Here is a 24,159-nt window from a genome sequence, read left to right as displayed (position 1 = left end):
TTAGCCCTTTCTGCCTTGGAGCCAGACAAATATCTAGAATCACCTTAGATATCCCAGTCACCATGTGATTACAACTATATAAAAGACCTTAAGCAAAAATAACAGAGCTTCCCAGTTGAGTCCAGATAACAATGCATTATTGTTTTAAGCTATTAAATTTTGAGATAGACTTGGCAATCAATAATGAAAGCAGTGATCCACGAACATTGCAAAGAAAGCCTAGTAACACATAATTAAAAAAGAATATTTATTCATGAGAGACACACAGAGAGAGGCAGAGACATAGGCAGAGGGAGAAGCAGGCTCCACGCAGGGCGACCGATGCATGACTCAATCCCAGGACTCCACCCCGGGCCAAAGGCAGGCGCTAAACTGCTGAGCCACCTGGACATCCCAGTGGTAACACAGAATTTTGACGCATCATGTGGCTTATATAATTTTATCATTTAAACAACACTACCACAGGGCTACTAATAATAGTTAGTTCCTGTTAGAGATAAAGAAACTGAAATTTGTAGATTTTTTTGGTAACAAATATCAGATATGTTGAACCTACATTGCACTCCAGTTAGTGAAGACCCAATGAAACCATTCACATATGTATTAAAACTGAAGAGATCATGTTATACTTCTGATTAAAATTTCCTAGTGTTTCCCCCTTAATACTCAAAGTTAAATCCAAATTCTTACCTTGGCTTGTAAGATTCTGAAAGACCTGCCTCTGCAACTTCTCTATCTTCATTTTTAGTCTCTTCCCTATCCATCCATTTTTATCCCATTTTCTGACACTATTTTCCTTACTGATCCTGGAAGAGTACGCCGAAAGGGCCAGAGGGCCAGAATATGTATTTGAACAAAACCTAGCTGAAGGGATCCCTGGGTGGCGCAGCGGTTTGGCGCCTGCCTTTGGCCCAGGGCGTGATCCTGGAGACCCGGGATCGAATCCCACGTTGGGCTCCCGATGCATGGAGCCTGCTTCTCCCTCTGCCTGTGTCTCTGCCTCTCTCTCTCTCTCTCTCTGTGTGTGTGTGACTGTCATAAATAAATAAAAATTAAAAAAAAAAAACTAGCTGAAAACTTTCCTAATCTGGGAAGGGAAACAGGCATTCAGATCCAGGAAATAGAGAGATCCCCCTAAATCAATAAAACCTGTTCAACACCTCGACATTTAATAGTTAACCTTGCAAATTCCAAAGATAAAGAGAAGATCCTTAAAGCAGCAAGAGACAAGAAATCCCTGAATTTATGGGGAGGAGTATTAGGGTAACAGCAGACCTCTCCACAGAGACCTGGCAGGCCAGAAAGGGAAGCAGGATATATTCAGGGTCCTAAATGAGAAGAACATGCAACCAAGAATACTTTATCCAGCAAGGTTCTCATTCAAAATGGAAGGAGAGATAAAGAGCTTCCAAGACAGGCAGGAACTGAAAGAATATGTGACCTCCAAACCAGCTCTGCAAGAAATTTTAAGGGGGACTCTTAAAATTCCCCTTTAAGAAGAAGTTCAGTGGAACAATCCACAAAAACAAGGACTGAATAGATATCATGGTGACACTAAACTCATACCTTTCAATAGTAACTCTGAATGTGAATGGGCTTAATGATCCCATCAAAAAGCGCAGTGTTTCAGACTGGATAAAAAAGCAGGACCCATCTATTTGCTGTCTACAAGAGATGCATTTTAGAAAGGACACCTACAGCCTGAAAATAAAAGGTTGGAGAACCATTTACCATTCAAATGGTCCTCAAAAGAAAGGAGGGGTAGCCATCCTTATATCAGATAAACTAAAATTTACCCCGAAGACTGTAGTGAGAGATGAAGAGGTTCACTATATCATACTTAAAATATCTATCCGACAAGAGGACTTAACAATCCTCAATATATATGCCCCGAATGTGGGAGCTGCCAAATATATCAATCAATTATTAACCAAAGTGAAGAAATACTTAGATAATAATAGACTTATACTTGGTGACTTCAATCTAGCTCTTTCTATACTCGATAGGTCTTCTAAGCACATCTCCAAAGAAACAAGAGCTTTAAATGATACACTGGACCAGATGGATTTCACAGATTTCTACAGAACTTTACATCCAAACTCAACTGAATACACATTCTTCTCAAGTGCACATGGAACTTTTTCCAGAATAGACCACATACTGGGTCACAAATCGGGTATGAACCGATACCAAAAGATTGGGATCGTCCCCTGTGTATTCTCAGACCATAATGCCTTGAAATTAGAACTAAATCACAACAAGAAGTTTGGAAGGACCTCAAACACGTGGAGGTTATGGACCATCCTGCTAAAAGATGAAAGGGCAAACCAGGAAATTAAGGAAGAATTAAAAAGATTCATGGAAACTAAAGAGAATGAAGATACAACTGTTCAAAATCTTTGGGATGCAGCAAAAGCAGTCCTAAGGGGGAAATACATCGCAATACAAGCATCCATTCAAAAACTGGAAAGAACTCAAATACAAAAGCTAACCTTACACATAAAGGAGCTAGAGAAAAAACAGCAGATGGACCCTACGCCCAGCAGAAGAAGGGAGTTAATTAAGATTCGAGCAGAACTCAACGAAATCGAGACCAGAAGAACTGTGGAACAGATCAACAGAACCAGGAGTTGGTTCTTTGAAAGAATTAATAAGATAGATAAACCACTAGCCACCCTTATTAAAAAGAAGAGAGAGAAGACTCAAATTAATAAAATCATGAATGAGAAAGGAGAGATCACTACCAACACCAAGGAAATACAAATGATTTTAAAAACATATTATGAACAGCTATATGCCAATAAATTAGGCAATCTAGAAGAAATGGACGCATTCCTGGAAAGCCACAAACTACCAAAACTGGAACAGGAAGAAATAGAAAACCTGAGCAGGCCAATAACCAGGAAGGAAATTGAAGCTGTCATCAAAAACCTCCCAAGACACAAGAGTCCAGGGCCAGATGGCTTCCCAGGGGAATTCTATCAAACGTTTAAAGAAGAAATCATATCTATTCTACTAAAGCTGTTTGGAAAGATAGAAAGAGATGGAGTACTTCCATCGTAATATAATTATTACCAAAACTACTCTTTGCTATTAGAAGACAGGCCTGGGTGGCTCAGCCGGTTAAGGGTCTGCCTTAGGCTCAAGTCATGATCCCAGGGTCTTGGGATCAAGACCTGTGTCAGGTGGAGCCAATTTATCCTCTTCCTCTATCCCTCTCCCACGTATTATTCTTGCTCTCTCTCAAATAAACAAACAAACAAACAAAAAGAAGACAGGCTTGGTGGGGTGTTTAGAGGGGAGCAAAGAGGTATATCTGGATCCTACCACTATGGTAATATTCTGCTTCATGATCTGATTGCAAGTTATATACACTTAGTTTGTAAGAATTAATGAAATTACAGACGCCTGGGTGGCCCAGCAGTTGAGCATCTGCCTTTGGCTCAGGGCATGATCTGCGGTCTGGAGATCGACTCTCAAATCTGGTTCCCTGTATGGAGCCTGCTTATCCCTCTGCTTGTATTTCTGTCTCTCTGTCTCTGTCTCTCTGTTTTTTATAAATAAGTAAGTAAGTAAATAAATAAATAAATAAAATCTTTAAAAAAAGAATGAGTGTAAATATATATATATATATACATAACACCTTATATATATATAACACCTCAATAAAGAATTTAAAAAATGTCTATACTTATATACATATATTTGTGTAGAAATATTTCAGTTGAAATGTTTTAAAAATCCTGTTTGATCTGTTTTAGTAATAAATAATTTGTTAGAAAATATTTTATTAAAATGTACTGATATCCATATTAAGGCAAAAAGAAACAAAAATGAGGATATCAATGTCAGAAAAATTAATAAATTTAATATTTATTTCTTATTTTTGGATGAGCTTAATTTTCTCTTATCTGAACTACTTACCCAAGTATATTTTGGAACTCAAATTTTGAGGGGGAAAGTGAGATACACATTAGAAGTTATATGCACAGTTCCCAGCAAGATTCACAGTATCGTATATTAATGAAACACATTTATATTTCTGCATTTAAATTCATGAATATTTACAAAAAACAGTTTTTAAAAGACAGCAAATAGCCTTAGAAAAGACAGTTCACACTTGTCAGGTTTGGCTGCCAAATGACTTGTAATAAACCTTTCATTTTTCAGAGATCCCATAAATGAGTCAAAAAGAAAAATGAATAGAAAGTAAAATGACCAAAATGCATAAAATGCCAGTTCATGGAAGGCATAGCCATGATCACTATGAATAAAGAGTTTCAACCTCCCTAATATTCAGGTAAATGCACACTAAGATTAATCTTACTAATTTTTACTAACATTATTAAATTAAAATTATTCACAATATCCAGTATAGCAAATGACATGATGATATTAAGAATTTTATATATATATTTATAAATAATGTATATTAATAAAAATATTTTTTCTTGGTAGGGGAGCCTTCTAATTCAATATTTTTACAGCAAGCCTGAATTCACTGGATGTGTAAACACATGAAAATAAAAAGGTAATGTGATCTATTTTGGTAACATAGACACCCTAACCCCTTGAGTTTAATTATCCTAATAAAACAGTAGAAATGAACCAAGTTATACCTCTATATCTCTATACATATATAATCCTGAAACTATTCCTCTTAGGAACTTTTCATCAATTCGGAAGTTGTACATTTATTTTAAAATATTGAGCTGCTGAATTGTATAACCTACCGAGATATATGGCAATATTAATGCACAAAATACTTAATAGATTTCCTAAAATTGTATGGAAGCTAAAAAGCTTAAATAATAGCTTCTGTTTATTTTAGTGTCCACTGGATTATTTCAGGAATAAACATTATTTATTATCTCATTTACTTGAACATTTAACATTTCTGTTTCTCAAACCAATTTGAATCATTCTACATATCCTTGATACCTAAATATAATCCATAGAGTCAATGAAGTTTATGCATTATCCTGCCTGTTATTTGCTGACCAAGAAGCAAACAAGCAAATAAACAAATTCACTGGCATTGTTCAACAATGACATAAAATAAAAGTTATTACATGTAAAATGAATGCAAAAAAGAAGTAAAAATTCAGTATATTTTTAACAGTTAGCCTCATCGGAAGTAGAGGATAATATTTACTCTTGACCAAAGCAAATCCATGCATTATTTTGGAGCGTTGAATTAAAGTTTATAAGTACCTTACAGTAATTATAAAAAGGAAACTGCAACACTTACATTTTTCTAGAAGTGATCAGCTTTTGACAAGTTTTGAGATTAGTGAAATGGGACTGCCAGAAAATATTGATCCAAGGTAGTCATGACATTAAGTGTTTTGAAGAATTAAGCAAGTGCACATAACGGCTGATAAAACCTTAGGAAATCAAATAACAAATTTCACAGGAAAAAATTAGCTACTACTTGCTCTAACTATAAAGAGCCTTCAAAAAAATCTTAACAATTATAAATAACCTCAGTGTTAAAATACAGGGGAGTAATCCAAGGTAAAGTGTATCTTAAGAGACTTCTCTCATGATATTAGAAGTAGACATGAAGGGCACCTGGGTGGCTCAATTGGTTAAGCATCTGCCTTGGACCGAGGTCATGATCCCAGTGTGCTGGGATCCAGTCCCACGTGGGGCTCCTGGCTCAGTGGGGAGTTGGCTCTCCCTCCCTCTCTCTGTCTGCCCTTCACCCTGCTTGTGCTCTCTCTCTTGCTCTCAAATAAATGAATAAAATATTTTTTTAAAAGGGACATGAATACATAACCAAAGTAGAATAAAAAATAATGATACATGAACCTTTTAAAAAAATATCATAGGACTCACTACAGAATGACTTTTTAAGTGTATAGTAAGTACACAAAATGTCTGCTGAACATAAATAACAATATCATTTAAAATATTTTAAATAAGCGCATTATATTAAAGTACACTTGAGAAAATGGAGGCTTACTAGGCTATTTTTACTTCTCTACATCCACCAAGATAATAGAGTTTTGATTGGCTAGTATTTAACAACCTAAATAAATCAAGAGCCAAAGTCAATAAAACATAATAAGTAATGATTAATTGGAGGCAGAGAGGAGAAGAGAGGGAAAGAGAAAGAGAAATAAATAGAAAAAAAATACTATCTGTTTCAAGTATAAGGCAATTATTTCTGCCACAAAAACAGGGCCTGATAAAGGTTTCTGAAGGACTGATGTCAGGAATTTACTTGTAGTATACGGTTGTAGTTAATGTGAATTCTGTAAACAAGTCCTTTGGGATCACAACCCGTGCATGTCAGTTACCCACTATATAACCATTTTCTTATCAAAAGTCTATGATCTTGAATTAGTCTTTTAAATAGATTTCAAATTCTTCATTAAGATTATCATGATCATATTGTTGTGGCATTCTATCTGTAGTTAAAATTTCTAAAAGTGATCACTACTAAGCAAATTAAGAATCTTAAACAAAGAATTTTTAATGATTTTTAAGCTGTGTTGCATAAGTTTCTCTTGAAGCAAAAGAGTCAGGAAATCAAATGAAAGATAATTAAAACTGTCACTTTGATTTCACAGCACAAGTAGTTTGCATTTATGTTTGTCAAGCAGCAAAAGTACAAGGAAACAAACTTGTATTAAAGGAAAGGTAATGAATTTGTTACTTTCCTGTTTATATGCCTATTATGGATTTTATTTTCTTTTTCAAAATATTTTTACCTCTTAAAAGCATAAATAAGCAAACAATATTTTGACTTGCTACAAGTTATTCCTTTATGTAGTTTTCCTGGCTTTAAAGACAATAGGCAAATAATTATTTATTATTTTCTCCCTGTGGTTATGTAATAAAGGCATAAGTTTTATGTAAACTAACAAACACCATGTGTGTACTTCTTAACAGAACTATAAATTAAACTTTAGTGAATAGATTTTTTTTTACTCTCCCGCTCTACTTTAGTTTTTGTTGTCATCACATCGAATGAAGTAAAGTTTGTATGGCCTTGAAGATTACTTAATACATATTACATCCATTTTCTCCTTTGATTCACAGAGTTTGAGTAATTTGCTCCCAAGGTCCTGATGTTGTTAGATTGTAAATTTGGGAATGTAGGGATTTCTGATGATAAATTCTCACATCTTTGCTTTACATCTTGTTTAGTTTCTCTACAGAACCTCACAGACACACAAAATGTTTAAAATTCAAAATCAGGTATTATTGTTATTCATGTTTTCTTAACCAACCCAATCATAAAGGCAACTTCCAACTGTCTTTATAATGCTTGGCCTCCTGTTGCTTCCAGATGGATCTGTTCTCTTTTACCTGACTCTTCATACTTCCTATTGTCTTCTTAATTAGAAGTATCTCCATGTTTGTATAACTTAAGTGCATCCACCCTAACTCCACAGAGTCTCATCTTCACCTCCAATGTATTGTTAAAATTTTATCTTGGCTATAAAGTCAGCACCCCCCAAATGCTACTGTGTATAAAATCTTGCAAATACCACTTTAGAATTAACACTAAGCTCAATATTATTGCCTCTGTTCCACAAATATGTAATATAAGATTCGGGAAACTTATACACAGACACATTAAACTAAAAAGGAAAACTTTTGAAATATCTAATATGTCTTATAGATAATCTAGCAGAATAAGGTTAGCTAGAATACATCATATATTCAACAGAGGTTGGAAATCATGTTTTCTTTAGAGGAGCTTATCTCCATAGCTTTATGATTTTCTATAGCGTAGAAAATAGCAGGGTTTAGGTGAAAGAAGAAATGAGCATTAGTGTTTTGTCAGGTATGCAAAACCAGACACAGTTGTACAGGCAATTGTTGAAAATCCTGCCAAAGGACGTGAGTAAGTGGTACACTGCACTGCCTCAAAAGAGTAGGGGAGGGGAAGTTAAGGCAGGTGAGATAAGAAAGTTGGGATGTGACCCAGAGGGTTGTAGAACTGCATTAAATGGCTCAATAAAGTCAAGTGATAGATTTAGTGTAAGTAACTTAGTTTACAATTTGGAACAATGGAAAGTTTTATTTAGAGAGTTTTAATTTAATATTTTGCAACTAAATTAGTTGCTTCTCCTGAGAAGGTTTAGGTTAGATTGGGTTACTTATATACTATGGAAGTTTAAAAACATTGAAGATGAGAAGATTAAGGAACTAAGAGCCAAGATTTTACATGATGTTTAATATGGGTAAAATCAGAATTGTTAATTTATTCTGCAATCCCACCCATTGCTATCAAAAATATTCTAGAATTAAGCAATGCTAGATAATTTCATTATCTGTACTCTTAGTAGTGTTAGAAGTATATAAACATTTATTCATTTTATCTGATGATAATTTATTTTTGCCTTAGTTGTTCTTTAGGATATTTGTATTTTAGGTGGAATCATGGTTAATGATACCTAACTGGGAATAGCCCCAAATAAAAAAATATATAATGGACTGTCATAATACCTTTGGAGGTCCAAAAAAAAAAAAAGATAAAAAGGAATATTTTTGCATTCAGAAAGGTAATAATAGTCACAATCAATAATTTCCATTATTAGCTTTCAAAGCCCCATTACCAACTTAGCATTTGATATATACACAAACAAGAAAGGTTGCCATTTGCTTTTCTGAAAGCTAGGATGCCATATGTCTTTATGTGGATAATTTGGTCATTTATTTATTAATTTTTATTTTATTTTTTTTAAGATTTTATTTATATATTTGAGAGAGAAAGAACATGAGCAGTGGGAAGGTTGAAGGGAGAGGGAGAAGCCGACTCCTCATTGAGCAGGGAGCCCAATGTAGGACTCAATCCCAGGACCCTAGGATCATGATTTGAGCTGAAGGCAGATGTTTACCCAACTGAGCCATCCAGGCACCCCTAAATTGGTAATCTAAACAAGAGAATTTAGTATGTTCTTGTTTCAAAGTACTAGGGGGAAAAGTATTTTTCTTGGATTCCTTGTTTAATTTAAAAATAGTTAAATTTTTTAAAGTTTTGGCAATCTTAGCTCTCAATTGTCTCCCCTGTTTTTCTGGGATGCTAATCCATGCTATATAGACCAGAGTCAACTACAGAATCTTCCTGCTTCCTAACTTCTACTCCAAAACTGGTTTATTTTCCTCTTTGTGGTCCAGTAGAAAGTACTGGAGCAGTTTATTACATGTTTAGAGGTATAATATTTACATGATCTCACATAATCTTGAGTAGCAGAATTCTAATTCTACAGATACAAATAAGTCAATTCATATCTGTAATACTAGCCAAGCTAAAGGATTTCATCATCAAAGAACAGTGATCAGAATTTAATTCATTATCAGTTAAAATTTAAGAAAGAAGTCTAGTGATGGATTTTAATTCCAAGAATAGCCTCAGTTTTTCATACACCCTTACTGTTTCTATGGTATTCTATCTTACTGATGATGACTTGCCAGTAGAGAGTAGCAAATTCAATGTAAGGAGAGAGTTAAAAATTGGCTTTTGTTTTTGCTTCCTTCCTTGGAACCCTGACAATGCCTTGTCAAAAAGCCTGCACTAGCCTCCTGGTGTATGATAGACTGTGGAGAACAAAGCAGTCATTTATTGTATTGCATAGCAGCAATAGTCATTGCAGTCAAGGCCATTATAGTCCAGGTACCGCAGTCCACCCAACGACTCACTGCATTTTCACAAAGGAGCCTAGTCAGGATCAGCAGACTTGCTTGGCTGATGATAGATTTGGGAAAGATAATAAATGGTTATTGGTTTCTTTCTTTCTTTCTTTCTTTCTTTCTTTCTTTCTTTCTTTCTTTCTTTTTCTTTTTTTTTTGTTATTGGTTTCAATTTATAAGTTTGAGAATGGTTAATCAGCAATAGCTAACAATTACAGGATTTTTATAATGGATAATGTTTTAGGATATCCTTAAGGATTTACCATTCTTCTAGTTAATATGTCTCTTCCAAAATGGAAAGTTGTTACAGTACTGAGCGGAAGATGGACCAAAACTGAGTCTGTGAGGTTTGAAATATGTAGCAATGAGAAAAGGACTTTTCTTTAACAGTTTATGTTTTACTCTAAATATCCATTATAGAACTAAATGTATTCATGATGCTCATTTCCTGACTGCATGACACCCAGCCAAGAATCAGGAAATTAACTTGTTTGAAATCATTCCAGCTACATTGCCTACTTTAAAGATGATCCTTAAGTCAAAAACAGATGAATCATCTATTTTCTCCTCAAAAATTCCAGGGCGATTTCCAAATTAGGATATTAAGGATGACCATAAGTATGAAATCCAATCTTTGATGAAATTAGTAAAATAGTCTTGATTGATAACATGTGACAATTCCCAGAGTTTCAGAGGAAAATATGTTGTTCAAAGTCATGAGAGTAATTGTTTGGAAATGTCTTTTTCAATAAAGTCTTAGATTTCAAAAAAAGATAAAAAACAAATTTTCAGTAAGAGTGCATACAAAATTTTAATCCATATAATAGGATACTATATAGTAAACACATTTAGGAAGTAGAAATAAAAACATTTTATTGGAGAAAAGGCAGACCAGAGCAATATGAGGTGGATATATAGTAGAGAATAGATAATAGCAGGAGTTTTGTCTATTTGATAGTCATGTAGTATGAAGTCCCTAAAGAAATTTCGACCCAGAATCCTGATATTAATGCACTATAGTCTATCACTTGCAAAACATGAGTCCATTCTCTTCTCTACCACTTATTGTCTTGAACAAGTGACATTTTATTTTTCTCACTTTTCTTATTATTTTATAAAAATTGATAATCCATAGGCCATTTTGGGGGACTAAACAAAAAATGTGAATATCAGTTAACAATTCAGAAATGTAAAATAATAGAAAGCCAACATGCCAAAAATCAGTTAAATATCTACCATACGCCCACAAAATTTAGGCTTTACATAATTCAATTCAAAGCATCATTACAAATCATATATAAGGATCCCACATCTGTTGCTAGACCATTCAAAAGAGTTAAAAAGAAAAGGGGAAAATATTAAATTCTCAAATGCCCAGAATCTATTATATACAAATAATTGTGTTGATTTTATAGTAATATATAGTAAATATCCATATCCAATATGGATTTTTTATTAAGTAATTAATTATGGAAGAGTATAATGATTTTGAAAATTGTAAGGGAAAGTTGCTTGGAATCCAGTTTGTATATGAAAAAGTGGCGGATTAATAAAGATAAATGAAAAAATTATATTACTGAGCATGAGATATTTTATTTAAAAACACACAAGCCTCTGAAGAATTACAGAATTTGAGTAAAATAATTACTTATGTGACATTCTGAATTTTGAAAGTATATTTGAAGGCAGTTATATATGATTTTTAATAAATCCTTCCTAAAGTACATATTCTAGGGAGGAGCTTATCTAACTTAACCTATTTTATTAAATTTGATTATACAAACTGTCATTAATAGAAAATAAATCAAAGAAATTATAGTGTGAGATAAATCTAAAAATCCTGTGGAGCACAAAAATTAATTGTGTTATTGAACCTGTAGTTTTAATGTAAATATTAATCATTCAAATGTGTGAAAATCAGGGAGCCAGTCATCAATATAGCTTATACTTATTAGAAAACCATCCTGCCACATCTTCTCAAGAGTATAAATGAAAAATTCATCTCATATTTTTACATTATTACAAATCACAATCCCTGATTTAGTATTTTAGTTTGGATTGTGTCCAAATAATTTGTCTTTGATAGAAATGTGTTTTTGTTCACTTTTTTTTAGTATTTAGACTCTGGGTTCTAAAGCAAAGCAAAATTGGAGGAAGTGAAGTTTACAAAGTGATGTTATAAAATTTTTATTTTGAGATCATTTCAAACTTAAAGAAAACTTACAAGGTTATCTTTAAATTTATACTCCTTACCAGATTACCAAATCGTTAAATTTTAATATTTTATTAATCATTTACTCTCTCTCTAAATAAATATAGGCATGTGCTTCAGAACTAGGTAAATATTTTTCTCTTAATTAATCTTCAAGTCACAAATTTTAACATCCAAAGATAGTGGATGTGTAAATAAATTTGTATTATCATGGCTTCAAATAAAGTTGTTTTTATCATCATTCTCTCTTAATCCTTTAATAGTTAGTTGATATTCTGCTGTAATGGAAGCTGTTATTTCTCTTTTACATATATATGTCCATATCATCCATTTACCATGGCTTCAAATAAAGTTGTTTTTATCATCATTCTCTCTTAATCCTTTAATAGTTGATATTCTGCTATAATGGAAGCTGTTATTTCTCTTTTACATATATATGTCCATATCGTCCATTTATTATTTATTTGTTCTCATTTATTTTTATCTGTATGGACTCAGTCATTCCTTTTTTATTTTTTTTTAATGGTTTCTTTTTAAATCAGTGGATTGCAATCCAATACTGCCACTATTTGTTTTGGTTAGGTGGAGCCTCTTCAGTTTGATACATATATTATTTTTATAATGCCCCACAATTTTTTGACAATTCCCTTGCTTTCTGGTACTGCAGGATGTTGCAATTATAGCTCAGACATTCTGTGCCTGAGATCTAAATTCATTAGTTATCTCTCCAAGGTACCTTAATTATTTATATTAGGGAATTGTATTTGGAAACAAAATCAGGGTCGAGGTATTCTCATTACTGTTAATACTACTGGAAGTCATTGATTCTAGGCCCTTTTGGCTAACAGAGTTATGAAATATATATGCATATATGAATGTGCACGGATATAGTCTATACAAATATACATATATGTTTACAAATGTGTGAATATTAAAATCAGGAATTTATAATAAAACTACTATCCCCAATATAACATCACAGTTCTTTTAAGCCTTTCATATACCATATTTGTATTACTCTTCTCCCACAGTGAGGTAGCTACCCCAACTTCAATCTATGATGCATAGAAAGCTTTTTTAGAAGTACTAAACTAATGTCACTTTGAAAAATAATCAAACTAAGTAAAATTTAAGATTATTTTTATAGTTCTTTATATCCTTAGACCGAAGATACATGCTTTTTTAAGTTAATAACATCTTGAGTTTTTATGTTGTATGGACATTTATATCTATATATCATCTTCTTATCCATCCATCCATCCATCCATCCAACCACACCTTTCTCCTTCTTCCTTCCTCCTCCCCCCCCCCTTTTTCTACAATTGTGTAGAAGAACATTGCCTGGATATAACCTATTTTTTCAATAAGCTACTGGGTATTATAATTTAGGTTTCCAGGCTTCTGTGATGAAAGAAAGTGCTATAGTGAATTGCCTTGTATGTGCATATTTTTACATTGTTAGACTATTGAAGGAACACTCTAAGGGGAAATTCTTATAAAGGGGAATTGTGGTTTTATTTCACACAAATCTTAAAATAATTTGTTCTAACTCTCTGAAGAAAGTCCATGGTATTTTGATAGGGATTGCATTAAACGTGTAAATTGCCCTGGGTAACATTGACATTTTCACAATATTAATTCTGCCAATCCATGAGCATGGATTATTTTTCCATCTCTTTGTGTCTTCCTCAATTTCTTTCAGAAGTGTTCTATAGTTTTTAGGGTATAGATCCTTTACATCTTTGGTTAGGTTTATTCTTAGGTATCTTATGCTTTTGGGTACAATTGTAAATGGGATTGACTCCTTAATTTCTCTTTCTTCAGTCTCAATGTTAGTGTATAGAAATGCCACTGACTCTGGGCATTGATTTTGTATCTTGCCACACTGCCAAATTGCTGTATGATGAGTTCTAGCAATCTTGGGGTGGAGGCTTTTGGGTTTTCTATGTAGAGTATCATGTCATCTGCGAAGAGGGAGAGTTTGACTTCTTCTTTGCCAACTTGAATGCCTTTAATGTTTTTGTGTTGTCTGATTGCTGAGGCTAGGACTTCCAATACTATGTTGAATAGCAGTGGTGAGAGTGGACATCCCTGTCTTGTTCCTGATCTTAGGGGAAAGGCTCCCAGTGCTTCCCCATTGAGAATATTTGCTGTGGGCTTTTTGTAGATGGCTTTTAAGATGTTGAGGAATGTTCCCTCTATCCCTACACTCTGAAGAGTTTTGATCAGGAATGGATGCTGTATTTTGTCAAATGCTTTCTCTACATCTATTGAGAGGATCATATGGTTCTTGGTTTTTCTCTTGCTGATATGATGAATCACATTGATTGTATTATGAGTGTTGAACCAGCCTTGTGTCCCGGAAATAAATCCTACTTGGTCATGGTGAATAATTTTCTTAATGTACTGTTGGATCCTATTGGCTAGCATCTTGTTGATAATTTTTGCGTCCATGTTCATCAGGGATATTGGTCTATAATTCTCCTTTTTATTTCAGTTGCTGTAAAATATTCTAAAGTACTATTTTGAATAGTCATGAAAGCAAATGATTGTCCTTTTCCAGCCTATTGCAGATATTCTTTAGTTTCAGCGCAGTGAATATGACTAAATATAAAAAATAAAAAAATATTATAAAGCAAGGAAAATCTAGCAATTGAACAAACTATAGTTATCTTGAAAAAAAACATGCATTTTCCAAATATAACTGTGAGGAAAAGAAGCCAAATAAAAATACTGTATGATTACATGTATATAAAGCATAAAAACAAGTAAAACTAATCTACAGTGTGAAGACATAAGGATAGTGGTTACCTTGGTGGATTGCTAGTGACAGGCACAGAGCATGAGGGAGCTCTGAGATGTTGAATAATGCCCTGGCCATGACCAGAGTGTTGTGACACGATACTATCATCAGAAGAAGTTTATTAAACAATTTATGAATCACATTCTTTTATATATGAAATAGGAAATCATTTAATAAAACATTTAAATGACAAAGTTATATGTTTTCAATTGACCATTATTCTTTCCAAGTATATCTATTTTTAGTTTAAGGACACTCATAATTATAAATATGGTAAAAAATTTTGATACATGTAAAATTTTAGAAAGAATATGCAGATTATGTAAAGGTGATGGTCTTGGTAACCTTAGCTGCAATTAAATTTATTTATATATATTTTTATAAATGTGGACAAATTTGGGTATTTCTTAGATTCAATACTTTAAAAGTTTATAATAATCAAGATAATTAATGCAACTCTCTTCAACAAATGGCGTTTGGAAACTAGACAAGTCTATGCAAAAAATGAAACTGGACCACTTTCTTATACTACACACAAAAATAAACTCAAAATGGACTAAGGACATGAGACATGAAACCATAAAAATCATAGAAGAGAGTATGGGTAGTAATTTCTCTGACATCAGCCATAGCAACATCTTTCTAGATATGTCTCTTGAAGCAAGGGAAACATAAGCAAAAACAAACTATTGGGACAACATCAAAATAGAAATTTCTCCCTTCCATCTACTTGTGTGTACTTGCTCTCTCTCTTTCTTTCTCTCTCTCACTAAAATTAATAAATAAATCTATTTTTTATTATTTTTTAAAAATAAATCTTTTAAACAGTAGGACACCTGGGTCGCTCAGTCAGTTAAGCTTCCAAATGATTTCAGCCCAGGTCATAATTTCATCAGTCATGAGATTGAGCCCTGCATTGGACTCCATGCTCAGTGAGGAGTCTGCTTGAAATTCTCTCTCTCCCTCTTCTTCTGCCCCTCTCCCTACTCTCTCTCTCTCTCTCTCTGTCTCTCCTTCTCTCTCTAAAATACATAAATAAATCTTTTTTAAAAAAAGAAGCTTCTACAAAGGAAATTATGGGAAAAAAAACTAAAAACCTACTGAATGGGACAAAATATTTGCAAATGACACACTCAATAAAAGGTTAGTATGCAAAATATATAAAGAACTTCTACAACTCAACATCTACCAGCCCTTCCCCCAACAATACAATTTAAAAATGGGCAGAAAACACAGATATTTCTCCAAAGAAGACATACAGATGGCCAACAGACACATGAGAAGATGTTCAACATCAGCTCATCATCAGGGAAATGCAAATCAAAACCATAATGAGATATCATCTCACACCTCTCAGAAAGACTAAAATCCAAAACACAAGAAACAACACATGTTGACGAGGATATGGAGAAAAAGGAATACTCCTACACTGTTCGTGAGAATGCAAACTGGTGCAACTACTGTGGAAGACAGTATGGAGGTTCTTCAAAAAGTTAAAAATAGAACTATTGTACAATTCAGTAGACATATTACTGGATATTTGCCGAAAAATAAAAACACTAATTCAAAGGGATATATGTACCCCTATGTTTACTGCAGCCAAATTACAGAAGCAGCCCAAATGTACGTCTATAAATGAGTGGATAAAGAAGTGATATAAGTGTATGTACACACACACACATACACATACACTGGAATACTATTTAGATAGATAGATAGATAGATGACAGATATATGATAGATAGATAGATAGATAGATACATACATACATACATAGATGATAGATAGATATAGATAGATGATAGGTATAGTAGATACATGATAGATAGATTAGATAGATAGATGATAGATAGATAGATGATAGATAGATAGATAGATAGATAGATAGATAGATAGATAGATGATAGAATGAAATCTTGCAATTTGCAGCAACATGGATGGATCTAATATAATGCTAAGTGAAATAAGTCAGTCAGAGAAAGACAAATACCATGATTTCACTCATATACGGAATTAAAGAAATAACAAATCAGCAAAGGGGAAAGAAAGAAACCATGAAACAGCCTTTTAACCAGAGAGAAGAAACAGATGGTTACCAGAGAGGAGGTTGGGGGTGGGTGGGTGAAATAGGTGAGGATGATTAAATAGCACACTTATGATAAGCACTGAGTAATGTATAGAATTGTTGAATCACTAATCACTATATTGTACACCTGAAATTAATGTAACACTGTATGTTAGCTATACTGGAATCAAAATTAAAAACTTAATAAAAAAATTAGAGAAATGCTAAGATTTCATGGCGTAACAAAACCAAAGTATAGCTCTCATTAGAGAAAATAGGTATAGATTTGGTAATTCTGCAAACTATCTTTATGCAATAACTGTTATTTCAGAGTATTTCAAAATTATTGTTCCACCATCTCATGGACTTCATTGATGCTGCATGGAGAAAGAAGATAGAGGCCAGACATATTGGTTTATCTGCCTCAGCCTGGAAGTGACACACCAACCTTTAGCTAAGTAAGTTAGCTAGTAAGTTTAGGTACTTTCAAACTAATGGTTAAAAAAAAAATGCTGGGAAATGTAAAGGGGCACTGAAATACTTGGTGAGTACTTAGTGTATCAACTATAACCTTGTGGTCTAGTCACTAAACAGATCTTTGCTCCCATTCCTCTGCTGCCTACACACACAATCCCTCTTTAAAGAAAAAAAGAAGTCTGCAGTCACTGTTGTGCAAGTAATATGTTATAGAGTAATAATAACCAAACAGTTCATATGCCAGTTTAACTGAAAGATAATACAGAAATATAAGGGAGCCTTAAAATACTGATGAAGCCAATTCTCAATTCAAAATTAGTCTCTAAACAAAAGATGTTTACAGCTGTAATTATTTTCCTTTTTTTCTTTATCTCAAATGATCTCCATAATGTCTTTCATAGTCAAAAAATTGGATAATAGGGATGAGACTTTATGGTCCCGAGAGCTTCAGCAGATGTTTCCAAAAATTCCAATGAATACTGAGGGTCAAATTTTATTACTTAGTGAAGGTATAAGCTGTGCTGATTTCATGGTAGTTACTGATCTGCAGTATGTCAGATCATTTTCAATCAGTACTTATGACTTCTTGATACATCTCTTTTTGAACATTTCTGCCATGTTTCTTAGGGAATATTGCAAAATTGAGGTGCTGGGGTAGCTCAATCAGTTAAGCAACTGCCTTTGGCTCAGGTCATAATCCTGGAGTCTGGGATTGAGCCCCCATTTGGCTTCCTGCTCATGGAGGAGTCTGCTTCTCCCTCTCCCTCTGCCCCTCCCTTCACTCATGTTCTCTTGCTTGCTCAATCTTGTTTCTCAAACAAATAAATCTATTTAAAAAAGAAATCTTGCAAATTTATATATAAAATAAAATTCTGGAATATTATATATTTCATAAATCAGGTGATTCATCTGCTAAAATGATTAGTGCCCAGAGAAAAACTATCAGCTGCACTTTATATATCTCCATTCTGTCTACTAACACTTTTTTTTTCTTTTTTGTTAATATTTTATTTATTCATTCATGAAAAAACAAGAGAGAAGCAGATACATAGGGAGAGGGAGAAGCAGGCTCCGTGCAGGGAGCCCAATGTGGGGTCAATCCCGGGACTCCAGGATCACACCCTGAGCCAAATTCAGACACTTAACTACTGAGCCAACCAGGCATCCTAACATTTTTTTTTCAATTAGACTTTGGAATACTTGTGAGGGCAACTTTAAAAATATTATGTGCAATTTTAATTAGAGTTATTTTTGTGGTCTAGCTAAATTTAGTTATATGTCTGGGACTTGGTATGCTTCCTAAGTCTGATGATTCATCTGCATTCCAGGTCCATTAACTCTTTAAATTACTCTTCTCTCATGCTATCAATTAATTCTTTTTTGAACTACTATTAGGTAGGTGTGAACTACTATTAGGTGTGTATTAATCTTGTTCTCTACATGTATCTTAACCTCTTTTTGCTGATACCTAAAGATCTAACACTAACTTCATTAGTTCTTTCTTTCACTGTGTCTAAGCTATTTAATCTAACTACCAAGTCTCCTTATCCAATATTTGTGCTTAGATAATTCTTAATTGCTTCTTTTCCAATTTGCTTTCCTTTTATCTATTCTTCATATTTTATTTTTTCTCTCACTAGTTTTATTGTATATTAATAAAAGACACTTTCAGATTGTTGCATATTTCTAAATCTTGTTGCTTATATTTACCTCTCCAGACAGTAGGCTCTCTACTTTTTTTTCATAAAGATGATAATTCGTTGAGGACATTTTGCTTACGAACAACTGTTACTTTTTAAATTCTATCCTTCATTCCATTGGTTTTTAGTCACTTAATATGTTGATTAATTAAGGGGCAGAGTGAGTTTTATAAGTAGCCAATGCAATTTCTTGGCTGTACCATTGCTCTGAGAGAGTAATTTTGGCTTATTAATTTGTCATATGCAATTATTATCTGCTTAATTATAATTAATTCTTCAAGGTCCAGATCAATTTCTATGTCATATAAGAAGTTTGTACTCTAGTCGTGGGATGATCTCCTTTCTTATGTGCTAGATTGTGCCAGGACTATTGGGGTTATGACCATCCTTTTTCTTATTTAAAATAAAATGCAGGGATGCCTGGGTGGCTTAGCGGTTGAGTGTCTGCCTTCTGCTCAGGGCATGATCCCAGGGTTCCAGGATCCAGTCCCGCAACAGGCTCCCTGTGGGGAGCCTGCTTCTCCATCTGCCTATGTCTCTGCCTTCTCTCTGTGTCTCTTATGAATAAATAAATACAATCTTTAAAAATAAAATAAAATGCAATTTTTATTTTCTCAATAACTCAAAGCATTTCAAATTAACTGCCATCTATCTATCCTCCTTGATATGAAATAAGATATATAAGCATAGATAAATCTGATCCCGTGCTCTGGTAGATTAGTGTGTGGAATCAGACCATACAAACCAAAGAATTATCACACCAAAATAACAAAGATGGAGTAGCCATTGAGTATTACAAAGGAAACTGAAATTTGGAATGTCTTTAAAGCCACCAACAAGTGTCTACTAGAGGCCATTAGATGACAGTAACCAAAAGAAATTGCTTTTTTTTCCCACTAAATTTGCTTTCCTTAGACTCTTGCTTATGAATATGTGCTACTGGCCTCAGATGCTAAATGGACCATTATTCAATTTATTGACCTATGTTTTCTTCTAGCTAGTTTCTAATGTGTTTGAAGACAGCAGTTTATTTTAAATATTCAAGTATGCATCATATTTTTCTGTATACTGCTGCACTTAACTATATTCACTTTTCTACTCTATATAGAATTTAATTAAATGGAAATCTTACATCTCATTTATAATCAGAATAGTCACAGAATAGTCAGATATAATAGTTTGCTTCCATTTTTCTGTATATGTTTAGTTATCCATTAGGTAAAAAAGATAAATTATTAGTAATTCAGACAATGGTTTAGTGTGAAATATGAATAACTAGTGTCAACTTTGGTGGAAAATGACAATAATTGGATGATAAAATATCATACAATGTATTCTTGTGAGTACAATTTAACAACTATTATAGCATAAGGAGAGTTATTTTTATAATATTAATATAATCACTATTTTTATGCCTACTTTATTTTATGGATTATTTGTTATTGTTATTAAATATTTAAATATTATCATGTTAAAATTTTTAGTATTTAAAATGTTCACAGGAATCATTGAATTTGCTTCAGATGTTAACTTTTATTCTTACGTATAGGATAAATGAATGCAAAACCGTGTAAATGTGTTCACAATATTGTGGGCATATGCAACCATATTGACTTACTCTTTTTTAAAATATACCAAATGAATATTTGGATTTTTAAATTATTTTTCTAATGCAATATCTTTTTAAATTATTTTATCGTGTACTGCAATATGTTTCTACTACTAAATTTTTAAATTAATTTTAAAAAGTTTACAAATGAAATTTTCATATCCTTATATCTTCAGAAAACATGTTTAAAATTTAGCGATCTTTAAAAACCCTATACTGTTTTGGGCATCTTAATATGATTATATATACCAGATGAAACATATTCTTCTGTTATACTGTCACATTTTAGATTTTAGTATTTTCATTTCTGATGGTAGGGTAGTTTAAAACTATCAGGAAATATTTAACATCAAGAGTATTTCCTATTACTTCTTCTTATATTTTCCTTAAAACCCATTGAGTTTATTCTATTTTATATAAAAACAATCATAATTTTCCTTCTGGAAAAACATTCTATTTTCTCAATTCATAACTATGATTTTATTAGTGAGTAAAGACAGCTGAAGTATCTTTAAACTGATATTCCAATATCATAATGATGATATTTGAGAAGCTTTTCTGTCTTCCAGAAACTTTTATTTTTTTTAGAAATAAATTGCAAAAGTATTTATGCATTTTTAAAATCCTTTACTCATCTAGATTTCTAACCCATGTTTTGCCTCAAACCAGTTATATATATTAGAATAAAAAAGTAAAATGAAAACTACTCCTCTCATGGTTTAACTACCTGACTGTAAGACTTCCAATTCATATTTCACTAATATGCCTCTTTGACTCATAACTTGTCATTTTTTAATAATAAATTTATTTTTTATTGGTGTTCAATTTGCCAACATACAGAATAACACCCAGTGCTGATCCCGTCAAGTGCCCCCCCTCAGTGCCCTTCACCCATTCACCCCCACCCCCTGCCCTCCTCCCCTTCCAACACCCCAGGTTCATTTCCCAGAGTTAGGAGTCTTCCATGTTCTGTCTCCCTTTCTGATATTTCCTACCCATTTCTTCTCCTTTCCCCTCTATTCCTTTTTACTATTATTTATATTCCCCAAACAAATGAGACTGTATAATGTTTGTCCTTCTCCGATTGACTTATTTCACTCAGCATAATACCCTCCAGTTCCATCCACGTCGAAGCAAATGGTGGGTATTTGTCATTTCTAATGGCTGAGTAATATTCCATTGTATACATAGACCACATCTTTTTTATCCATTCATCTTTCGATGGACACCGAGGCTCCTTCCACAGTTTGGCTATTGTGGACATTGCTGCTAGAAACATCAGGGCACAAGTGTCCCGGCATCTCATTGCATCTGTATCTTTGGGGTAAATCCCCAGCAGTGCAATTGCTGGGTCGTAGGGCAGCTCTATTTTTAACTCTTTGAGGAACCTCCAGGGAAGATTGGTGAAGCTCCTGCTTCTCCGGGACGGAGCTCTCCTGTCCTGGGGATACTCGCTCCGGCCTTAGCCCGCTCCTCGTGGGGCCCCACCCCTTGGATGCCGTTTGTTTCTTTTTTCCCGGTCTTCCTACCTTTATAGAAGTGTGAACTCTTCTCACTGAATCATTCCAGTTCTCTCTTTAAATCTCAGGCCGAATTCGTCGATTTTCAGGATGATTTGAAAGTTATCTAGGTAATTTGATGGGGACAGGTGACTTGGGGACCCTACTCTTCCACCATCTTGCCCCGCCTCCTAACTTGTCACTTTGGTCTCTCACTTTTGCTTACTTGCTCAAGAATGCCACAGAAAATTGAATATTCCTGGCTTTTATAGCATCAATCTCAGTATCACAGTAATAATATCAGAATAGGTAACACTATCATAATAATGCTAATAATAACAATGGTAGTAAAATAACTACCATCATATTCACTTGTCTTATGATCATATTAGGTTCTTTATGTGTGTACCACTTATAATGTCTGAAAAAATTATGCAGATTAATGCATGAAATAATTCCTACCTTCAAGCATTTGATATCTCAGGCCAACAAGCAAGATATTATCATTCAACAGATAAAGTAATATCTATAATATTAATGTATTTACTTAAGCAATATAAATAATGTTTCTTCAGTTTAAACTGTACACTTCTTATTTTTATTTTTCTCTCTCAGGCAACTTGCATTGCTCTTTTCACCAGTACGAAAGTACATGGAAAGATAATGGTGGCACAAAGAGACCAGAAAAGCAGAGCAGTGGGGTCAGAAAAGAAGGTAATGTGGAAAATACCAACAATGAAGAAAGATTCTGCCCATAGACAAGGGTATAGAAAACTGTGGCTTGGGAGCATTATAAAAGTTGTAGAATTTTTTTCAATATACACTGTAAAAAAATATAAAAGAAAAGTGTATCTTTGACCTATGAACAAGATTTATTTTCTTTTTCTTTCTTTCTTTCTTTTCTTTCTTTCTTTCTTTCTTTCTTTCTTTCTTTCTTTCTTTCTTTCTTTCTTCTTTCTTTCTTTCTTTCTTTCTTTCTTCTTTCTTTCTTTCTTTCTTCTTTCTTTCTTCCTTCTCTTTCTTTCTTTCTTTTTCTTTCTTTCTTTCTTTTTCTTTCTTTCTTTCTTTCTTTCTTTCTTTCTTTCTTTCTTTCTTTCTTTCTTTCTTTCTTTCTTTCTTTCTTCTTTCTTTCTTTCTTTCTTTCTTTCTTTCTTTCTTTCTTTCTTTTTCTTTCTTCTTTCTTCCTTTCTTCCTTTTTTCTTTTTGAAATGAAACTAAGGAGAATGTAAGGAAGTATATACTACTTTGGCATGAGCCCAACATAATAAAGCTTCTGCCCACAGGGACTAAAAGTTGTTATAGGTCTTCGTCTCCATGGTTATGTTTTCTAACCTCTTTGGAGTTAGGCATTTGAATCCAACTGCTATTATTAGTCTTTTTTTTTTTTTAATTCTAAGGGTTTTCCTTTACTTTCCTGAGTTGCTTCAAGGACTTGGAAGTAGATGAGAAATTCTAATATTGGCAGAATTTTCCCTTGCTAAATGAATGATATTGCATGAGAAGAAGAACAAAGGAGATTGAAATGAGAATCTAGGTTATTTACCAAAGAGTATAGTTTATTATTGGCTTCTGTATAATTCCTTCCTCAATTATGTTAATAGCAATGGATATTAAAATATAGCACAAGGCCTACCTAAGAGGCAGATAATAAAGACCAAATACAAATCAAATGACATATACAAATATGATAACCAAATACCTTCTAGGAAAAAAAAATCTTCTCGATCACTAATTAATTATTGAAAACTTATTATGTAAGAGAACATCCCAATTTGCATTAAAAAGAACAGAATCCCAAAATGTATTTTTAAAGGGTCTGGAATATCCAACTAATGCAGGAAAAGAAAGCTGCTTGAAAAAGAAATCTAATCTTAGCGACCTTTAATCTCCTTTAGAATGGCTAAAAATAGAAATTGTGTAGGTGTCTAGGGGGCTTACCCATCATTTTGACATCTATTCCTTTTTTTAGACTCTCGCATTGTTCTTTATTGAACCTAAATGTTGGTGATTATTTGTGCAAGATTCTCAATTTGGAATTTTCCTGAGACTGTAATTTACAATTTGACTTTCAAAATCCATTATTGTTCTAAAAAGAACATTGTAATTTCACTATACTCTGGCAAAGCAACTTACTTAGAACTTC

The 24,159-nt window shown here is 33.2% G+C and overlaps 1 long non-coding RNA gene across 24 annotated transcripts in view; it reads right to left on the bottom strand.

Moving 5' to 3' along the window:
- Positions 1 to 24,159, bottom strand: part of LOC140607968 (uncharacterized) — a 415,966-nt gene that overhangs the window by 257,064 nt on the left and 134,743 nt on the right. Inside the window, exon 3 of one of the 24 annotated variants that reach the window (XR_012009904.1) lies at positions 5,252 to 5,387. The exons of the other annotated variants lie outside the window; for them this stretch is intronic. This is a non-coding gene — a long non-coding RNA (uncharacterized lncRNA). The remainder of the gene's footprint in view (positions 1 to 5,251; positions 5,388 to 24,159) is intronic. 24 annotated transcript variants of the gene reach the window in all.

This window comes from Canis lupus, chromosome 17, assembly GCF_048164855.1.
Source record: "Canis lupus baileyi chromosome 17, mCanLup2.hap1, whole genome shotgun sequence".
Classification (NCBI taxonomy): Eukaryota; Metazoa; Chordata; class Mammalia; order Carnivora; family Canidae; genus Canis; species Canis lupus.
This window is presented reverse-complemented; position numbering and strand designations above follow the sequence as displayed.